Here is a 22,564-nt window from a genome sequence, read left to right on the forward strand (position 1 = left end):
TGTTGGCAAGTGTTGTGTGGATTTATGTCAGTTTTTTGAATAACTGCATTGTTGACCATATTGTTTCAACCATATGGGTTTCCGCAATGTGTTTTTTTGATAAACTGACATAGATCCCCCTACTGACCTTAAAGAATGTCGATTGTCACAGCACCATATTGATTTTCTATTCTTCTTACATGTATCCATAATATTTTTGAAGCAAGATAATGAAGGACTTTTTCAGTCTGTAAGCAAACACTTATTTAATAGTCTAGAAAGTGAAGTGTTCTAATGTACTTATCAGCTTTTTCTATTTTTCATGTTTAACTTTAGTACTAGATTAGTCAGTCTGGTGTAAGCTCCCACAGCAGGGCGCTTCAGGTCCATCCTTCCTGATATAACATGACTGCATACACACTCTCCCCTGGATTCAGCAAGCTCTGCATGGAGTGCCTGAATAGTGCAAGAGCTGCTGCACGCAATATGGCTGCCGAACGATCCAGGAATGAGCCCCCGAGTCGTGCAGGAGCGCACCTACACTTTTCCCGCATGGACACCACTGCTATATGCTAATTACTTCATTTGCTGGTGAAAACCATGCAAATGAGGTTAATTAGTGATCCAGGAAGCAGGCAGGTGTCTGTGCAGGAATAGTGTAACCTGCAGAAATGTATTTGGTTACTAACTGAATACATTTCTGCAAATTACAAAACGGAGGCATGACAGCTGGAAAGAAAGCATGTATTCAATGTAGTAGGCATGTCAGTGGTCAAATATATGGCCATTGGCATGGGAAATAGTTGCAAAATTATAGAAAACAACTTTCTTTTTTTTGGCTGATCTCAGCCGTTTAAGCGTTGGGCAGCAGTGCGCAAACAGGATCAGTCTGAAAATAAGAAAAAAAGGTATAAAAAAGATTTTAGACCCAAATCGGCATTTTGCCATGATAGTCAATGACATGCATAAGACAATGATAGCAGGGAATAGTGGTTGCTAAGGGGGAAAGCTGAGTGTAAGTGTGGTAACTATGAATTAGCATTCTGTTATATGCAAATGAGGGAACTGATACTGAATCACAAATTTCCTCTCAGTGTTAGCTTGCACCCAACCATGTAGGTGCAGCAACACCATTGTATAAGTCTATGAGGTGGATCACCTCATAAGGGGGAGTGTCATGCATGCTGTAAGCTTATTGGAGTTCTGTTGCCCGTGTTTGCCCTTAGCTAAGCACAGCTAAGGAAGGGGGTGTATCTAAGGCTGCCTAGCAGTGTTTACGTTGCCTAAATGGGTGTGCGCTCCACGCACCAGGTTTTAAACAAAACAAAAACAAAAAAAAGAGGAAATAGCAGCTCTGTTTACATCTAAGCACTGGGTATGCAGGTTGTGTCTTGGGGCTTAAAGGGGAAGGCAATGGGAAGGGAAAACAGCAGTAAGAAGGCAATCAAAGAGAACTAGCACAGCTGGCAGGTGGAATGTATCAGAATCAGCCAATTACACATGGATCAGCCTAGCACACTACTATAAACTATCCAAACACCTTCCAGTCTGTTTTTTTCCCACAACTCTACACCACCGATGTACACAGATGGGGTAATTTTACCTGACAAAACTAACAAAATGTTAGGGGCTGCTGTCGCTCTCATACATCAATATGTGCAAGAGGCTGAGGGTGGTGAGGATGTGAATGCTGATGACCAACCCACTGTGAGGAGGAGGAGAAGAGTGTACAGACCCAAGTTAACCTACCAGGGGCTACACGAGCTGGAGATAGTGGAGTGCTATAGGGTGGACAGGGACATTCTATAGCAAACTGTTGAGCTGTGCTGGCCATGCCTCACACGCAGAACCAACAGAGGGGAACCCAACCCAGTGGATCTCAAGGTATGTGTAGGCTTAAGAATACTAGCCACAGGTACCTTCCAAAGGGCAACTGGGGATATCATGGGGATCTCACAGGCATCAGCATCCAGGGTACTTCACCAGTTCCTGGATGCCAGGTGAGCACATATATTTCCTCAACAACCGTGCTGGCTATGCACTGGAGCCATGGCTGATGACACCCGTCAGAAATGCACAAACACCTGAACAAGAACTCCATAATGAGGCACATGCACAAACCAGAATCACAACAGAGCATGTGTTTGGGATGCTCAAGTCATGGTTCCACTGCCTGGACATATCTGGTGGAGCCTTGCAGTACTCTCCAGCTACATGTGCACAAATGTTCATAGTATGTGCCATGCTACACAGTATGATCCTGCGGAAACAGCTGCAGCAGGAACAGCATGGGGCAAGGCCACACAGCCCCCACCATTGCCAAGGCCATCACAGGCACAGAGAGACTCGGAGGAGGAACTACCTGAGCCTGGCCATGTAGGCAGAAGGAAGCATGCCCAATATGCCCAGGCCCTGGCAAAGAGGCAGCACATACACTGACACAGTAGGGACCCAGGGAATGACACTTCTCCCTGACTCACACATACAGTAAAAGGAATGCCAAACATGACACTACCTGTGCTTTACCATGTATAGGGAGGGTACTATGTGCATCTAACATAGTCAGCCCTCCAGCACCATCCTCAGTACTAGCACAGCCACAAGGAAAGTTACTCTTCCTATCAATTGCTGAATGGGGTAGTATGTTCTGATAGTTGTATCTATGGTATGGACGTGAGCATGCAAGTGAATCGGGTGGCTGAATGAGATGGCAGCAGATAGTGGACACCTATATGGGCAGCATGAAATCCATAACAAATACTGGTGTTAACATACTAGGCAGTACTAGACAAGGTGACAAATCCCACTGCAGTACATGTGGTGACCCAAATGTGTGTCCATAGGATACACACATGCATGTCAGTGAGGCTCACATACCCACCACCAGCCTCAGCCAGCAGGACAGGTGTAGATGACCATAGAAAAAGGCTGGGCTAAGGCCTCCAATTGATAGCAATGATGAATATCCCCCCTCCAGACCTACACAGACAGACTACAGCAGGTCTGGCAGTTGTATGTAACTTCTGAAGGGTAAGAAGTCTGAAACTGAAATGTAGGTCAATAAAACCTAAGATCTGTACTCTACTGATATGCCTCCAGTCTGCATGATAGGTCAGAATACAAAATGGAAGCAAACACAGTACCTGAAATACCAGTACAGTCATAGCAAATGTTTAAAGTCGTCAGGTATGCCCCCCCCCCCCATGATCCTATGTAGAAATGCAGTAACATGTAAGTGTGAGGAGTAGGAACAGTGGAGCACGGATTACCTGAGCTGGCCCAATCTACAGGATAGATTGTTGCATGTGTACAATATGCATGGGTCCATGTGTTAGGTTGTTGTGTGTTCACTATTGTGTGGAAGTGGTCAGCTTGTAGGCATGGAGGGCTGTGTCTTGGTGGCCTATGGGCAGTACTGTGGATGACAGGGCAATGCTCTGACAACTGCAGTGTCAACCACAATGCTTCTTAGCAATTTCCATGTCAGCAGTCATCCATACTCACTGTCTAGATGTCAATATCTGCACCATCTGAAGGATGGATATGCCATGAATGTGGGCTCAGACATACACACAGTACACAGGTGGAAGTGCCCTAGACAGAGTACATAAAGTATAACTGTCAACTGCACACACCTTTGGAATTGTACATACAGGTTAGCAGCACATTAGTTGTCTGTGTAGTATGGAATAGTGATGTAGTCTGGCCAATCACTGTCAGACCACAAAAGGCACAGTTATGAAGTGTTAGCAGCACATTAGTTGCCTGTGTAGTATGGAATAGTGATGTAGTCTGGCCAATCACTGTCAGACCACAAAAAGCACAGTTATGAAGTAATGAGAGACTGCCTATGTCCCCGCACAAAGCAGCATAAGGGGAATGCCCCATGTATATATGTGAGTCAGCTGCAAGTAGCTTCTATATCACACATGCACTCAGCTCATCCCACCATCAGCCACAGGTTTATCACAGGTCATATCCTTGCTGTTGGGAATGAGTACAGTATGACCCCACTTCTGTGTGGGAATACCCACAGAATGCAGCATGCTGAAGAGTTGTTCCATGCAGGTTTGTCCCTAGCTGTAAGCAGCACCCTGCCTGCATCCAGACCAATGGTTTGATATGGACAGGAACTATTGCCATTAACACCTCGCACATCTACCCTGTCATCCCAGGGGAATCCAGTGGCTTGCAGTCTGGGAATGTAGGAGTGACAGAATGCACTGGCCTGCTACAGATGGCCTGCATCACTACCAAATGGCCTACAGTCCTCTGTCAAAGGCCTGTGCCTCACGCATAGTGGCAATGTATGGTATCTCATGTGGTCCCATCAAACAACCTAACACAGTCAACAGAACAAAAATGCAAGGCCATGTTGACAAATCCCAGTAGCATTCCCACCATGTCTTACTGCATGAACTGTGGACCAACCCCTAAATACCACTGGGATGAAGGGCCAACTATAGGGATACTTCTCAGCTATTGCTCACATAATGTTAGGAAGAAGATAGAATAACAGAGTGGGGGGTGTAGAACCATGGACATCATGGAGTGTGTGAAGTCTGAAACTCTGATGTGTGTCCATACTACCCCTACCTTCAAACCCAGTAATGGGTGGCTACAAACCTGCTCTTAAACCACAATGTGAAGAGAAACTGACCAGATATATGAGCCCTGCCTCTGGGTAACCTGGGTGAATCTGTACAGCTGAGATGTATGGCCACAGCAGGATATGGCAATTCTGTTAAATTGATAGATGTATGAGCAGGGGATCCTCACCCACCACAGTACCAAGGTGCTGGACCATTTACACAGATCCATTAGCAAGTGTCTGCAGCTACCCTTCCAGAATGGCATGAATGTGCAAGAATTTGTAGGCTGCGGACCACAATACTGGACACAGCTTCATTTATCTTGTATTTCCTAGGAAGTAACTGTGAGCAAATAAGTATATCTGTCAGTAGTTGATATAATACATCACAGTGTAAAACAGTACATATGTCTGAATATCTCTGCTAACACCAACCATGTAACACAAGCAGCACAGACAGCAATAGTTACAGTATCCCACTATCTGTTGCCCATTGTGACTCCATATTGTCAACCTATCTACAGATATCCTGCAGAAACAGGTTGCTAGTTGTAGGTGTAGAACACCAAACCCTGGAATAGAGTACAACCCTACCTGGAGTGGATTCACACACTCAATACAGAAGGTCATACTGGGCATGCTCCTACACTCAGAGAAATGAAGCCCATGTCTGACAACACAGTGGACTATACATATTTGTCATTCACAGATGTCTGCGCACACACACCAAATAATACACCATTCATGCTTTGCACAAACATTGGATAGGAATACTCACACATATCCAAGGCCAACACACTATAATATGTCAAACATACACAGACAGAGATATGGGGAAGAGCGAGACAGACAGTGACAGAGAAAATTCCATTATGAGGCCTGTCCCACCCACCACACATCCAATTGGCTGATATCACATGATGTGCTGATGTCAATCACTGTAGACATTCCTTATGATAGCCCTCAGCCCTATAGTGTCTGTGGTGCTTGTGATAACTGTGTAACATGAAAGTACAAATCATTATTCATCTAGCATTTGTATACTCTGTCCTGTCAAATGTAAAGTTATGTGTGTGTGTGTGTGTGTGTGTGTGTGTGTGTGTGTGTGTGTGTGTGTGTGTGTGTTAGTGTGTGTGTGTGTGTGTGTGTGTGTGTGTGTGTGTGTGTGTGTGTAGTGTTTCCAGAGGAATTATTTATGGCCCATTTACACACACTGCACTTCCCATTGCCCATGTTAGCACTCCTGCTGATGTCAGTCACCTTGAAATAACCCTCTGGCCAAGTCTCAACCCTATAAGCTATGTGGTGATTGTGATACGTATGTAATGCTGTAGTGTAGAAAACTAGTTAGGTAGGAGTTCTAATCTCAGACATGGCAACTGTGAAATGTGTGTGTGTGTGTGTGTGTGTGTGTGTGTGTGTGTGTGTGTGTGTGTGTGTGTGTGTGTGTGTGGAGATGAATGATTTTGAGACCATTCACACTCATTACTCTTCCCATTGCTCGACTTTAGCATGCCTGCTCCCTTTGGCCAAGTCCCAGCCCTGTAAGCTCTGTGCCACTTGTGATAACTGCATAATATTCTAGTGTAGCATACTAGTTAGGTAGGAGTTCTAATCCTAGACATGGCAACTGTGAAACTATGTGTGTTTGTATCAGCGTGTGTGTGTCTTTGATGATACCTGATTTTTTGAACATTCACACTTACTACTCTCCCCTTACCACTCCTTTAGCACTGCTGCTGATGTTACTCACCTTCAAAGATACCTTTGGACAGCTCTCTAACATATAAGCTCTGTGGTGCTTGCGATAACTGCATAATCTTATAGTGTAGCATACTAGTTAGGTAGGAGGTCTAATCCGGATCCTGGCAATTGTGTAAATGTGAGTATTTGTGTGAGAGAGTGTGTGTATCCTTGTACAGACCTGATTTTGTGGCCATTCACACTTACAACACTTCTCTTACCCCTCCTTTACCACTGCTGCTGATGTCACTCAGCTTCAAAGATACCTTGGCTCAGCTATCCAACATGTAGGCTCCATGGTGTGTGCCATAAATGCAGAACAAGGTATTAGCAATAACTACATAGGTATGGGTTTGAATCTCATCCATGGCAAGTGTTTGCGTGTGTACATATGTATGTCCGTACCTCAAAGATTTTGGCCCCATTTACACCCAGTACACATCTTAGTGCCTGACTTTAGCAGTCATGCAGATATCATGCACCTTAGAAGTACCTGTTTCCAACCCCAAACCATGTAAGGTCAGTGGTGCATGTGGTAAATGCATAACATAATAGTCTGAAAAGATTGTTAGATAGAAGGTTGAACCTCAACCCTGGTAAATGTAAATGTGTGTGTAGGGTAAAATTATTTTTAGGATTTCTCACCCAGTACATCACCCAATGCCAGTATTTACAAGGGCTGGTGATGTTCCTCACCATAGAAGTACCTTGGGACAGCAAGCATCCTATAAGCTCCATGGTTCGTGTGATAAATCTGGTACACTGTAGTAGCTATACATAGTTACGTAGGGGTCTGAATCTCAGTACTAGCAAGTGTGTGTGTGTGTGTGTGTGTGTGTGTGTGTGTGTGTGTGTGTGTTTGTGTGTGTGTATGTCTGTCTGTCATTAGTATCCTATGTGGGGGTTGCTGTGATTGTGTAATAACAGAATCCATTGTGCGGCGGGTTTTGCTAAATTATTATGTTGAGAACCTAGTATATGTCACAATGTCCACATTTCAAGGCCAATAGCGGTCAAACACAGGAGAGGTTGGTGTAGACAATCCACAGCCCTAAATGTGACAGTATGGATTAGTGAACAATATAGGTAACCCTTCTATTACTCAGAGAACACTGTCCACCGACATATCATACACAAACACACTTGGCTACACAAAAAACACTATATTGGTAGTTCCCCTGCATATTGCCTCCCAGATAGTAACCACGGTGTGATAGCAGTGGACTACATGTCTGTTGACCACAACAGTGCCACTGACATCAGAAAGTACTTTGATGTGTTACATCTCCTGACTGAGTGGGTGTTATCCAGTAAATAAAAGGACATGGCACCCTGTTCCATCCCTAATCCTGGCCCTGACAACTGTGATAATGTGTGTGTTTGTGTGTGAGAGAGTGTGTGTGTGTGTGTGTGTGTGTGTGTGTGTGTGTGTGTGTGTGTGTGTGTGTGTGTGTGTGTCTTTGTTGACACCTGATTTTGTGGAGACTCACACTTACTACACTTCCCTTACCCCTCCATTAGCACTGCTGCTGATGTCACTCACCTTCAAAGATACCTTTGGACAGCTCTCCAACATGTAAGCTCCATGGGTCATGCAACAACTCCTTTGTAATAGCAATACATAGCCAGGTAGTGATTTGAAACTCAGTACTGGTAATTGTGTGTGTGTTATCAGTATCCTGTGTGTGTGTTGGGGTGATTGTGTAATGAGAGGATCCATTGCAGTGTGGGTTTTGCTACATTATTAAATTGAGAACCTATATGTCCCAATGTCCACATTACAAGGCCAACAGTTGTCAAATGCTGTAGAGGGTGTTGTAGACAATCCACAGCCAAAAATGTCTACTGCCATGTGCAATTACTATGTGACAGTATTGATTAGTAAACAATATAGACAACCGTTATAATACCCAGAGACCACCCTCCACCCACGTATCATACACAAACACACTTGGCTCTTTCTCTCTTCCTTTCTTACCTTCTCTCTGTCTCTCTGTCACTCTGTCTGTCTGTCTGTCTGTCTCTCTCTCCCTCTCTGGTAGATGTGGAAAAATACATCTGTTTTGCAAAGGCAGCAGCTTGACTTTTGTAGGTAATGCTCATGATCAGCTGATGGCCTGTGCATGAATTGGAGTCCCTCACTTGCTAATTGCATGTGGAACAGCTGTGGTATCATTCCTATAGCCAACTGCATGGAAACACACTCCTATACCTAAGCACTTCATGTGGGTGTTGACCCTTTTCCTTCATGATGAGAAGGACTTCATGTGGGTGTCTGACAAACAGCATCACAGAGGGTAGTTGGAAATACCTCTTACAACAAACACTGTGGGGACAGGCCAACAAACTGGAGGGGGATGTTCCAGACATGGGGACAGAATGTAAGTATTGCTGTTCTACATTTGAAGTAATGTTTGTTTAACAGGGTTTGTGTGGATATGGCTGTTCTGCATGATTTAAAGTCTGGCATGGCAGTGTTATGTGGTTGAGGAAACTCTCACCTGTAGGGCTATCTGCAGAGTGGCCAGAGTTTGGAGTCTTAGATGTAGTGTGTTACTCACACATTTTATGTCTTTAAAAATGCAGTAACGTACTCTGATGACTGCAGTCAATAAATGGTGTAATCCATGTGTGTTACTGACTTCATATCCCTCAGAAGAGATATGTCACAACAAACCCTGTTACACCAGCAATTTTCTCAGTTGATATATGTCAATATTGGCCCTGTGTTTGTGCCTCTGTGCCCCAAGTTTGTCACCCTTTGTCCATATGTCATGCAGTAAGAGGTGCATCTGTACAGTATACCGTTATTTACTGGCATCATTCCTGATATCAAGCCAGTGATATATCAGACTGCCAGACATATTATGTATAGGAGGCCTTATATTTGAGGACAAAACCTGGACATTCAGTTGTAGTCTGTACAGTAGTGAGGTCTGTGTACTTATGATGATTACTGACAGAGTGTCAGTACTGTGTAGCAGTGTATTGTGAATATGTTATTTTGCCTGTGTACAGACAGGGGTAGATGTCAGTGTTCTTGGTCCTGTTCTGACATTGCATGCTGCTCCAGTTTCTGGTACTCTATCAGCGTATATGTTTGTAGGGCCAGACTGAGACATGTCCCATACCACAGTCAGGCATCAGACTACACTGTGAATTGGGCTAGTATATGTAGGGTTAGTGTGTGAATGGCAAATATGAGGATGGTTTTGTTCACACAGTCCATATACTGTACTATTACTTAGGCTTACCATAATGTGACTGTGACTATGTTGAAATTGGTTGTGGGTATGCACTTTCATACTGGTGTCTGTTACTCCGTGCTGTTACATGCCTGTAGTGCCTACTATATTTGCAATTACATGTGTATTCCACCATAGGAAAATTGGGTTAGTGTTGTGGCAGTCTGCCTGTAGTTTAGACAGTGTTTGGTGACATGCCTAGCAGCTCAGTGTATTCACCCTAGTGTGATGTTATGTCCAGATATTTGTCAGATGTACTGTTGCCTGGCCATCATATGTGTTGTGTATTTCTGACAAAGCAGTGGGATGCTGTGAAGATGTATGTCACTAACTAGTGGGAAGTTTGTGAGCTTGGGACCTCTGCCCCTCCAATTAATATGTGTTAGGACAGACAGGAGGGTATGAATGCATCAACTGTGTGAGCTTATCTACTCCAGTATTTGTGATATATCCCCATTCTCATGGGTTTAAGCATCCCCTTTGTCAGGCTTGTTCCACATGTCTTGCACTAAGGAGTTCTATGTATACCTCTAGACTGACCAGATTGTTTCAGACTGTCCATGTTTATTGGTCATATTTCTGCTGTATTCCACAGGATCATTACTGTGATTTGTGTGCTACTTCACTATGATGATTTTATGATGTCTGTCAGTAACCGATGGCATACATGTCAGTTTCAGTAGAGCCTTCCTACACAACATGTCTGCTGACACAATCCCTGTTACTGTAGCAACATTCTACATTTATAACTGCAATACTTACATTATGTTCCTTTGCACTAAGAGGTTGAGAGCTATGGTGCTGAGGTATGACTCCACTACATGTTATGGGCATGGGCATATGTTATAGTAATATATATATATATATATATATATATATATATATATATATATATATATATATTTACATACATATATATATATATATATATATATATATATATATATATATATACGGATCTAGGACTATTGAATGAAAGTTCAATAGTCCAAATCCAAAATACCTGAAGCACTTTATCGAAAGCGCTTTCATTAAATTCCGTCCAAAAAACCCCACTAAATATTCTTTTATGCAGGGGAGCAAGCCCCCTTGCACCCCCTATGTGGGGGCTGTGCCCCTCACCACCCTACTTTTATATTCTCACTCCAAGGTCGCACTGTAGTGGGGAAAAGGGAATTCTCTCTTAACCGCACCATAGTGCAACAGGCAAAACCAGCATACATAACTGAAAGTGCTGCTTCAGTGAACAGCACTTTCGGTTATGTATGTTCGGTGATTTCTGCTTCGGCAGAAAGTGCCGTCGGGGATCTGTATGGATCCCATATATATATATATATATATATATATATATATATATATATATATATATATATATATATATATATATAAATATATATACACACATATATATATATATATATATATATATATATATATATATATATATGTATATATATATATAAATATATATATAAATATATATGTGCGTATGTACATGTATATAGTCTACTATTACAATGCTGATGTAGCATTGTACACCTATGAACTATTCAAACTATTCAAACTACAGATGTTCGAATAGTTCATATGTGTGCAAGCTACATAATTGAACATTACATATGCGAATGTACTGTGCATTTGCAAATATGAACGTTTGATTTTATACATGGATCGCGGTACAGTGCGGTAAGGGAAATACATCCATTTCCTCACTGCAGTGCGATCTTGGAGTTGGAATATATAGTTAGGGGCAGTGTGGGGGGAGCAGGGAGATAAACAGGATGCATAAACAGGATGTTAGGTGTACTAGTTAGGGAGTTACGGCAAGAGTGGAATTGCTGTTTAGTGCCGTAAAATGTCATGTTCGACATTTTCGGCATTAACAGCTGATTTTCGACATTAGGGCCATTAGGCAATGTGTACTTTCAGTGACATAGTTTGCTATTAAGTACCTTTTTTTAACTTTGATATTTTAATAGTAAAACATATGTGTACATATATATATATATATATATATATATATATATATATATATATATATATATCCATATCCTTGTTATGTGTAAATATGAGTGTTATATATACCTTTTCAGATGTATCCCACCATATTTATCTGATATGTGTACATTTAGATATTAAAACATGACTGATTCAACACTATTTTCACTAACAAGTAGTAAACAATTGTAGTAGTCAAAGCAGTTGTTCACTACTATTCAGTACATGTACTGACTGATATATTTGAAAAAGCAACAGACATTATTACAGTTCAGATGGTGTCGTGGTTAAATGCAGTGACTATAGTCAAGAGGGTCTTGGATTCAAGACCTGCAAGGGCTGTTTATTTTGTTGCTAGGCAGAACAAGGACTGTTGGATACAGACTGGTTAAGGGAGTTTTGAGCAGCTTTAAGCGGGTTTGCTCTGGTTTGCGTGATGGTAAGTGGTGCTAATGTGTGGTTAAATGAAAAGGCGCTTACACCATGTAGGCTTCGCTTACCAGTGCACAAATCTGCTTAGCATTTACATTTAAGCAATAGCATAGCTCAGCCCTGGTAACCAGTTATCACATTCCAATCTGATAAAATAGCAGGGTAATGACATCTTTAATAAGTGTATTTAATTCCATGTACATAACATGCTTCTATGTGCTGTCATTACTATAGCAATGGGTGTAAGTATACTGTATGGGATACCCGCGTATACATGGGTAGTACCACAATCTTTTCTTTTTGCATGTGTTTCATACATGGATAGTATCCCAGGTTATATGCAGTCACACTTGGATGTATTGTATCATTACGTTACTACTTTTAACAGTGTTTTTACAGGTAAGAGCAGATTGCAGACTGTAGTATTGGAACCATACACCCCTGCATGCAAAGCTGGACTCTGAGTATTGACTATTGTGTTCTTGGTGTTTGAACTGTATGTTTTTAAGTATCTCCTATTGGATATTGATCTGATATGTTGATATTAACTGCAGACTACTATGTGTTTAGGACATTGAGGACTGCTGTCATGTAGTAATGGCATACCTATCAGTGTTAGACATCTATCTGTCCAAACATTCATCCTAATGCATAACCTGTGTTGGGTAGCTAATTTCTGTCTGTCCTCTGTACAGATGTGCAGATGTCAGGTATCCATCTTGGCTGCTTACAGGCAATCTCTGATTGACTGACACTGACATGTCTGCCCAGCTGTGTTATGAATGCCGCAGCTAGGAATCCCCACTCTGTATGCACCAAATGCCATGGATACCTCAACCAGACTACCACAGTCAACAGAATATGCTTGGGTACAGATCCCTAACCCAGACACTGGCCATGTTATACAATATAAGTTGCATACATGTCAATTGATGCATCTCACTGGCCCTCTGCAAGTGATAACCAGATGATTGGATGTTGAATTTAACTGTCACCCTGGGGATCACTCAAGTGGCATCGGTTAGTAGATGGCCTGCTGACAAATGTCAGGTGGCATGACACCAGTGTACTCACATGCCCTACTCTTCTCATCTCTCCACGGACATTAGCCTGGTACACACCTAGGGCCACCTGCACCTATGGACCTCAGTACTGACAAATGTGTCAGTGTGTATTACTGAGAATAACAGTGTCTGTGCGTTTGTAAACCTGTAGTTGAAAATACTCTGAGGGCCTTCTCACCGACTACACCCCCCATTGTTGTACTTAGAAATGGCTGCTGCTGTAATTCACATTAAATGTACCTTGTTACACTCTTCACCCTATGGGCTACCTGGAGCTTGCAGTACCAGCATAACACTGGTCTACAAACTGGGTAGATAGGTGTGCGTTACCCTCTGAGTCCTGGCAAATGTGAAAGAGAGAGAAAGAGAGTGTGTGTGTGTGTGTGTGTGTGTGTGTGTGTGTGTGTGTGTGTGTGTGTGTGCATATTTGTAGGAGACAGCATTCTGAGGTCACATTCTCCAAATGCACTAAACCTTGCCATACATTATAAGGGATGGTGATGTTGCTGACATTAGGAGAGCCATGACAAACCCTCACCCTACTATCCCTATGGAATGTGCAATAAAAGCATATCCCTGTAGTAGCACTGAATAGATAGAAAAGGGTTTGTATTGCAGTCCTGGTCAATGTGTGATTGTGGGTATGTCAGAGCTGTATCATGGGTTTCAGTGAGTACAATATCCAATGTGGGGTGTGGGTGCTGGGTATACTGTCTTTACACCATGGTACCCCCAGTATATGTCCCAAGGTCCACTGTATGAGGACCACTGTCACTATCAACCATACAGGTAACTGATTACACTATCCAGTCCAATGATGCATGTGCTGTGTGCAAAAACTCTGTAACAGTATGGACTCACTGACAAGGTAGTTAGCACTGCTAAACTCAGGTCTGTCAAATGTGTCTATGACTGTATGTGTTTGTCAGAGTGTGTATATGACAGTATGTCATAGTATGTATTGTTCATTAACACCCAGGACCTCCCCATATTACCATACTGTATAAGGCCTGGTGATGTTCTTCACTTAACAAGAAGCTCGGGACACACCTAACCCTAAAAGCTTTGTGGTGTGTGCAATTAAGGCCAACCACATTAGTTGCTATAAGTACCTAGGTAGGGGTTCTACTCTTAGTGTTGCCAAGTAAGTGTGTGTGTATGTGAAGGGATCTACTTCAGTGTGCAGAAAATATATGTCCCAGGAGATCATTTGTCCAAGAACTAACTGGCAAAAGGTAACATTCCATCAAAACTAGTAGTGGATGTGTAAATGCCCTCTTCCCCACTGTACAGCTGTACAGTGATACTGGAGTTGGTATATATAGTTGGGTGTAGTTGTTGTGGGCACAGCCACCCATATTGGGGTTATTGTGCGTATCCCCCTGCTTAATGTGCTGTTATACTGTACAGTTTATGGTAACAGGTTAAGTTGTTGTTAATCACACTATGTGCGGTTCTATGCCACCCCACACCCTCCAAAGTGGGGGGCTGTGCCACCCACACCAGCACACCTATGTTTGCCAACTCCAGGATTGCACTACACTGGGGAAGAGGACATATATCCTGCCAGTACCATTTTTAATGACATTAAAGTGGTGGACTGATTATTTACTGATGTGATGTTTTGGCAATTTGGTCTTGGTGGAATTACATAGGCCAAAATGAGTTCTCTGCAAAATGAAGTACATCCATGTGAACAGTATTCTCTGTGTATTGCATCAGCACCAAAGCCTGTATGTGTGTTATTCACAAACATTTGGTGTGTGCCACCCAGTACACTTACCACCGTCCACTGTAGAAGAGCTGCTTACATCAGCTGTCATACACTCACCTGTATACACCCCTCAGACCTATCAGCCATGTACATGCAGTGGTTTACTATTAAAATTTCGAAACAAACTCCGTCGACTGTACTATTGTCGAACACGGAAGTTCAAAAACGGTAATATCGATGACAAAAAAACAACCTAGGAACAGGTTTTAACATGGGTCGAAATAGGGGAGATGTTTGTAGCTTGGAATAACACTGAACACCTATCTCGACCTATGTTAAAACCTGTTCCTAGGTTGTTTTTTTGTCATCGATATTACCGTTTTGAACTTCCGTGTTTGACAATAGTACAGTCGACGGAGTTTGTTTCTAAATTTTAATAGTAAACCCCATGCTGTAACTATTATACAGACCTGTTACTTGTGTTCAGCTGTACCCGGGATATGACACAGTCAATGTGTCACGACAGTGCCACACACCTTGTAGGAAAGTACAGCAGACCGACATCCTGCTGACACAGGCACCTAGAACACAAACAGAATGCATTATGGAGACCACAATCAGTCAGTGTTAATAACAGCTATAATGCATCATGGCTGGACAGCTACACACTCTAAAGCGTGAGCATTAAATATTCCAGCTGACAACAAGTTCAACAGCATTACATTGCTAAACCTTAGTAAATTCACCCTGTGCATCAGAACCATATTAGCATGTCCCTGCATTGATGGTATGGATGACAGGGATGTTGCAGAGCATCATCATATGCACAGGGTGTGTTGTGGGTTTGCCAGAGGCCTAGGTTGAGCCGTTTGATTGACATTATGTGTGTGGATTAGGGGTTCATTATTAAATGGCCTGTGTAGACATGGTGTGTGTAGGTATGGAGGTGCCCTAGCTGTGTTGGTGATGTGTGTGTGTATGTATGCACACATTTTTGCCATGTGGCTGCCCTATACAAGAGTTTGTTGGACAGCTGCAGATCATACATGGCAGGGTGTACAGTTCACCGTGCATGGCCATGGACATAAGTACTGTATCTGCCAGGGGTTGCACAGGCACTGCCAGACAAAAGCTCCGATATGGTACTCTCCCTTGATGATGACAATTGTCCGCTGGATACGCATCCCTGTTGGATCGAGCCAGGACCATATGCATGTGGCCTGCTGCTATGCGGTGTGGACACCACCCTCCCTGCAGTGCTGGTGCTGGAACTGCCACTACAGGACCGGCCATGAGTTGTTGCATGTCCACGTAGACCTCCACCTGTTGGTGTTGCTGACTTACGTCCACGTGGCCAATGCCCTGTTCCCACCACATGCTCTACCACAGACACCACATGGTCGAGGATTCCCATCATCTCACCCAGTCATCTATCTATGACCTCTGCAAAATAACGGTGGGCACCTGCAAGATCACGGATGTAGTCACGTACAGCAGGAAGAGTAGCCCTCTGGAGCCTCAGACTATCTTTTGTGTAATGTTCCATACATGCCTGTGCCTCGATGATGGCCTGAAACATGCTTTTGGTGACACCTGCTTTGGCACTTCTGCCAGGGGCATAATGGCCAGCAGCCCTCCTACGAGCACCCCTGTACATCTGCCTGTATGGTACCTCGCAGGTCATCTGGCTATGGCTGCTGTATACAGACACACTTGCCATAGTCACCACACTTTCCTGTCTCATGCCTTCACCCACCAACTGTCCCTCATCTATGGCCACTGGTGATGGGGTATGTATGGACATTGTGATTATGTGTGGGTGTGGGGTGGATAAAAGTGGGATGTCAACCAATGGCACAGATTCAGCCCCTGACCACCCTGCCTGTGCCTCACTATGCCTATCATCATTATCAGAGACTGTATGGACACTAACATCAGTTTGCCTGCAAGAGGGACCCTGACCCACCTCACCACCTGTGAGGGGCAGACAAGAAATGTAAATTAAGACCTGTACATTATGGTTTAATTCTACACACATACACACACACACACACACACACACACACACACACACACACACACACACACACACACACACACTTACAGGTGAGGTTTCACAAAGATATTACATAGACCTCTCATTACCCAACAGTCAACATGCATGACATATGGCACTCACCAGCATGCACTGCAGCTATACTCAATTCTTGTTACCAACATTATACATCACTGTGATGCATGAGTTGTGTTAGTAGGTGATGCCCCTTCCCCTGGAACACACTGCACCCATGTACACAGTATTGCTGTGCACCTGTACAGCACACTGGCATGCACTGTGCACCATACCTCACAAGTGTACAGACCATTGCTGAATGTGTATATGTGTGGTAGTTTTGCTTGCTCTGTTGCTCAAAGCCCATATATGTTTGTTTGACACATACCTGGGATGATATGAGGACTGATGTCAATAATTAATGCCTGACCTTTGATTTGCAGATTTCCTAATCAGCAGTGCATGCATGTGCACTAAAATCCAGTTACATTGACAACTTTCAAAGATTTATGTGGATATGGGGAGTGTACACACCCTTGTTGACATGACAGCCTCTTCTGTGATATGCAAGGGGGCCACAATACTGCATTTGCTAACATTACACACACCTGATATGTGACATATGACCTGTGCAAGCCAATGCAGTATCAAACAAATGTGTTAGTCGTGCAGATGCTGAATGAGATGCATAAAATAAGTGGTTTGCATAAGTGTGCACACCCTTAATACAATGGTTTGTTGAAGCACCTGTTAAGTGAACTACAGCAGTCACTATTCCTGGAAGGGGTATACTAGCACAGCCCATCTTCACTTGCCATTGTTTGGTCACTCTGCCCTACAAATGTCACTCAACTCTGCCAGATTGCAAGGTCAGCTCATGTGCACAGCCCTTGGAGGTCACACGGTGGCTTCACTATTGCTGTAGAGTCAGGGTTATGTCTGGCACAATTCATAGCATTCATGATACAGCCATTCTTAGCAAGCTTTGGATGTATGCTTCAGTTCATTGTTGTTTTCAAGCTGACACCCCCCCCATCCGCAGCCTTATTGCAGATGCTTGACAACTATGGGCCACACATGAGTTTTATTTTGCAGTATTCCAAATTCCAAACACCATGTGTACAGGCCTAGTTCCAGCTAATGAACAGCAAACCTAAAGGTGTACACTGGCAGCAGCAAGCTAAATATTGGGGATGGTGGCTCTGAGGTGGAGTAAGGTGTTGCTTGTGCACCACACATATCTTAATGAATACTTTCAGTAGGTTTGAGCCTTTGTCTCATGACACCATTACACATTGCAACACTTGCCTTTGGGAGACTTAATGTTATGCTTATGCTACCTGTAGAGAATGGTGGATGATGTATCATGTGGGACAACTCTTCCGTCTGATTACCCTAACCCATAGGCCACACTTATGCAGAACCCAGGCAATTGTCGACACAGGTACTGTACAGGCAGTACTTGCTAGACATTCCTGAAAGTCACTCAGTGTTGCTGCATGTTTCTGGGCAGCCTCCATGACCAGTTTGCAACATGTTTTGTCATCTGTTTTGGATGGGCATCTGTTTATTTTCTACATCAGTGTTGTCCCATACTTCATACACACATACATGACTGTTTGCACTGTTTGCTATGGTATATGCAATGGTGAGTTAAGGCGGCTTTTCCCACTCCTGAGTGCTACCTTTCGGATATGGGATCCATTTCATGGTTTGTAAGATGTGTGCAAGCCACGGCTGCCTGTGTTGCCGGCAAGTGGCAAATGTCCTGGACATATTTCTTGGATAGACCATTACTTGTGCAACATTGAGGCTCTGTACTTGATGGAAGGTCTGTACTCAAGAAGAGTGAATGCTGTCAGTACATCACAAGCTGCTTCCACAATATGTTGTTTGCAGTATGTGCATACATATGCTTCCAGTGTTTGTTAAGGTATGTATTCCCCATATTTGTTGTCCTAACATAGGATTCCATATTACACATTCATTGCTCATGTTAGGATCATAGTTTGTTAAAGGTGTGGAGTGTGATATTGTGGTTTGCTGTTGTTTATATCATGAACAGTTGCTATTGCAATACCAGTGTATACACTGTTGTAGCCACTGTATAAGGGTAATGTTTCAGATATGTCCCTACTGTAGGCCATTTGTCCCACCATTATGTTCATCTCTGTCCACATATCTTGCACTGACAGGTTGTTAGGTATAATGCAGGACTCTTATATACCCTTTAGATATGCCACCATGATGACCACTGTGATGCAGTGCAGTTAACATTAACAATAAGTGAACATGTACAGCATGCATTATGGGTAGGTATGTTAAATGTGTGCATGGCAAATAGCATGGTCATAACATGGCCAGTGTATTGGCAAACCTGAAAAAAACAACTCCATACTCACCAGGTACAGGCTGCTTCCCCAGTTGTATACCAGAGGGACCTAAATAGTTGTGTGAGAAAAGTAATGTCAGTAGCCACACCTGTGGCATTGGTACAGGGTGGGAGCAGCATTTCAGCACAACAGTACAAACCCACAATACTAGAGATTATGCACATCTGTTCATTACTACACTGCAGCAACAGACTATCTTATCTGAAATATGCATGTAGATACTTTACAGATGAAAATGGATAAGCAACAGTGGTCTAGTAATGTACCCTGAGGCCTTACCTGCATGCTCCTCGTCCATTGTGTGGTTGGCACCCACCTCCACAATGCTGTCTTCAGCCTGCTGGTGTGTCTGTTGGGCGGGTGCCCCAAGGCTGGCGAGGAGCTCCTCAGCATGTGTCAGTGTGTACTGGATGGCATGACCCCCACCTGTGACTAGCTGGTCCCTCCTAACTGCAGCAGCACACTGATGGGCATGGCGGATCAGATCTGTGCACTGATGCCGCACCTGCTTTTAATTTCAGTTGTGCAGGCTGACACTGTTTACCCTGTGGATGAGCTCATTCCACTGGGTGGTCCTCTCATGCAGATCCTGGGCCCGGTGGCTGAATAGTATGGGATGATGCATGATGAGGTATTGGATGATTGCATCATTTTCTAGGTTTGTGAATGCAGGCAGATGTTCCTGGGGCATTGTACCCGGAAGACATAAACAAGAAAAGAAAGAAGGTCACAGGACCTCATACGGTTGTCCACGTGCACATCAACAGTGGATATTACTTGCAAATAATTCAGATTATACCATAAAACTGTAAGCGATCATGGCTTTGACATCGTGCATTACAATCCTGGCCCTGACCTGTCCAGTTCCCCCAATGTTGGACACTTAATGGCATAATCCACTATTCACCATTTAATTTCTGTGTAGATGGATGACAGTGGCCATCTTCCATGTGGATGGTGTGTGGATGGTGGCATGTCTGTGTTTGACTGTAGTATGTGATGGAACTGTGAGCACATGCCTATGTTCATGTAGGAGGCAAACTGTGATGTTCTCATGCCCCACGGAGACTTGCTGTTGTTGCCATCAGTCAGCATTATGTCCATGCTCACCATTGATGCGGGCAGGAGTGTGGTTGATGTGCATATCCCCCTGTACTAATGTTGTGGACAGGGTGCCACTGTTCCCACCTATCCTGTCTGATGCATGTTGCCTGTATCCATGGCATGTGTGTATGAGGTGTGCTTTACCCCTAGTACAGGTTGGCTTGTGTTACTGGCTTTGAGACTGTGTACATATATGGAGACATGGTTGCAACTGGCCTTGGTGGTTTGGATATGTCTGATTTCTAGTCATAGTCAGCCTTACAGGAAGTCACCTGTGAACCTACATGCTTGCTCAGATAGAGGTGCACTTGCTTACAAGTTGTGGTCTGCACCTATGTGTCCCTGTACAACCACTATAGCAACCTATTATGTGCTTTGTGTCTTGGTGCTGTCCACCAAGGGGCATTACTCTATCATTGGTGGAGGATGGTTGTACAGGTCAGGTACTGCTGATTCCATATAGCTACAGTGGATATGAAGTGTACACAACCCTATTTCAATGCATGGTACTTGTGCAATTGGAACATGACCCCACAATAGCAAATGTCAACACAATCCCCACCCAGTGGTGTGTCCTATAGCCTGCTCAGTTCAATAGGGAACATAACAACCTGTCCTGTGGAAACATATGGAATTTAAACTCACTACAGTAAGCCAGTTGAATGTATGTGCACACCCTTACACTGGTATGTTGTGTAAACACCTGCTGAGATGATTACAGCATCAATTTGTCTTGGTTTGTACTCTAACGTCATATCACATCTTCAATTGGCAATGATTGCTCACCTTCCATGAAACAGCTTTGTTTCTTTTTCAATAGAATTGTACAGGTTATGGGTCACATTTGAGGTGAAGAACATTTTAACATGACTTCTTGTGGACTCATTGGCATATAGCACATAGGCCTGGCATTCCAACAGGGGTGTGTACACTTTGATATCCAGTGTATATGGGTGTTGATATAGCTGTTAGTGGTAGGCATGGACAGTGGGTCATAACACAGTTGTACACTTCTCTGATTACTACGTGATAAACATTCCTACTGTAGTACCCATATCAGTGTCATGGCAATGCAACAATCAGTAGCAGTACACATTTTATTTTGCTGTATACAGTGACAGTGATATTACACACATCTGCAACATGTACATCCTATTTTCCGGAGTGCTTGTAACCCATGTTATTACTTCTGTGCCTTTCAGCTGAACATACACATACATACATACATACGCAGGGGATACCTGGTATACATTTGTGTTCTATGTCATTATGGCATGCTGTATTTACAGTCTTGCAGCTCAAGCATACGTCTCAACCTGTTATACCAGGACTTGTGGTCATTGGTCCACATCACTGTATGATAAAACAGGGAAGTTAATTTTGATAAAGTATTAAAATAGCTGCCATAACACAAGTATATGTGTAAGTGACTACAGATATCTGTCACAACTATGAACATTGCCCAGAAGAACAGTGTACAGTTGAATGTTATTAATTCAATATATCACATGCAGTTTAACACACACATTTGCAACAGTGCTTTACTATTCTCATGCCCTATGTAGGTATTCTAGATTTACAATACAAACATGTATAATACTCATATTTACAGGTAACATATGGATATGGGCAACATCCCATTAACTGGCCTAGCAGTGGCACAGACACGATTGTTTGACAGACATTCTAGTGGTTGGCATATGTGAGCTGTCCTTTTCCAGGGTGTGTCAGACTCCTTAGCTGTGACTCAACCACCCCTTACAGCATTACATGTGGACAAAGCCTAACATTAGGGGGAGTATATAGGGACAGATCGTACATATGCCTATTACAAACCTATGAAGTTTGTAGCATAATATATTTTGCATTACCATGACTGTTCTGAAGGTGGTGGGGTCTGAAACTCATGTGTCTGTCATTACTTCATTACTTCCATCTCCAGCTATTTTCCAGACTAATATAGATGTTTGGAGGAACAGAACAAACACTATGATGGCTAAATCTTAACATTCTGTGAAGATCTAAACAATGTAAAACAAGTTGGTACTACAAGTGCTCACACCAAACCAAGAAAAATATGTTCTGTGAAGATCTGCACAGTTGACATGTATGGCCCACTGCAGACAGAGACAGATGCTATGTCCATAGCAATTATTCAGCAGGACATCATTACAAGTATTGATGACACATATACATCTTTCATAATCATCTATCCCATTATTACAGACCAAGTACTACATGCAATTAC

General features: G+C 43.1%; 1 protein-coding gene across 1 annotated transcript in view; it reads right to left on the minus strand.

Moving 5' to 3' along the window:
• Positions 1 to 22,564, minus strand: part of LOC122801016 (schwannomin-interacting protein 1) — a 1,488,345-nt gene that overhangs the window by 1,028,502 nt on the left and 437,279 nt on the right. The window lies entirely within an intron of this gene.

The sequence above is a fragment of the Protopterus annectens genome, chromosome 4.part1, assembly GCF_019279795.1.
Source record: "Protopterus annectens isolate FY-2018-M chromosome 4.part1, PAN1.0, whole genome shotgun sequence".
In the NCBI taxonomy this organism is placed as follows: Eukaryota; Metazoa; Chordata; order Ceratodontiformes; family Protopteridae; genus Protopterus; species Protopterus annectens.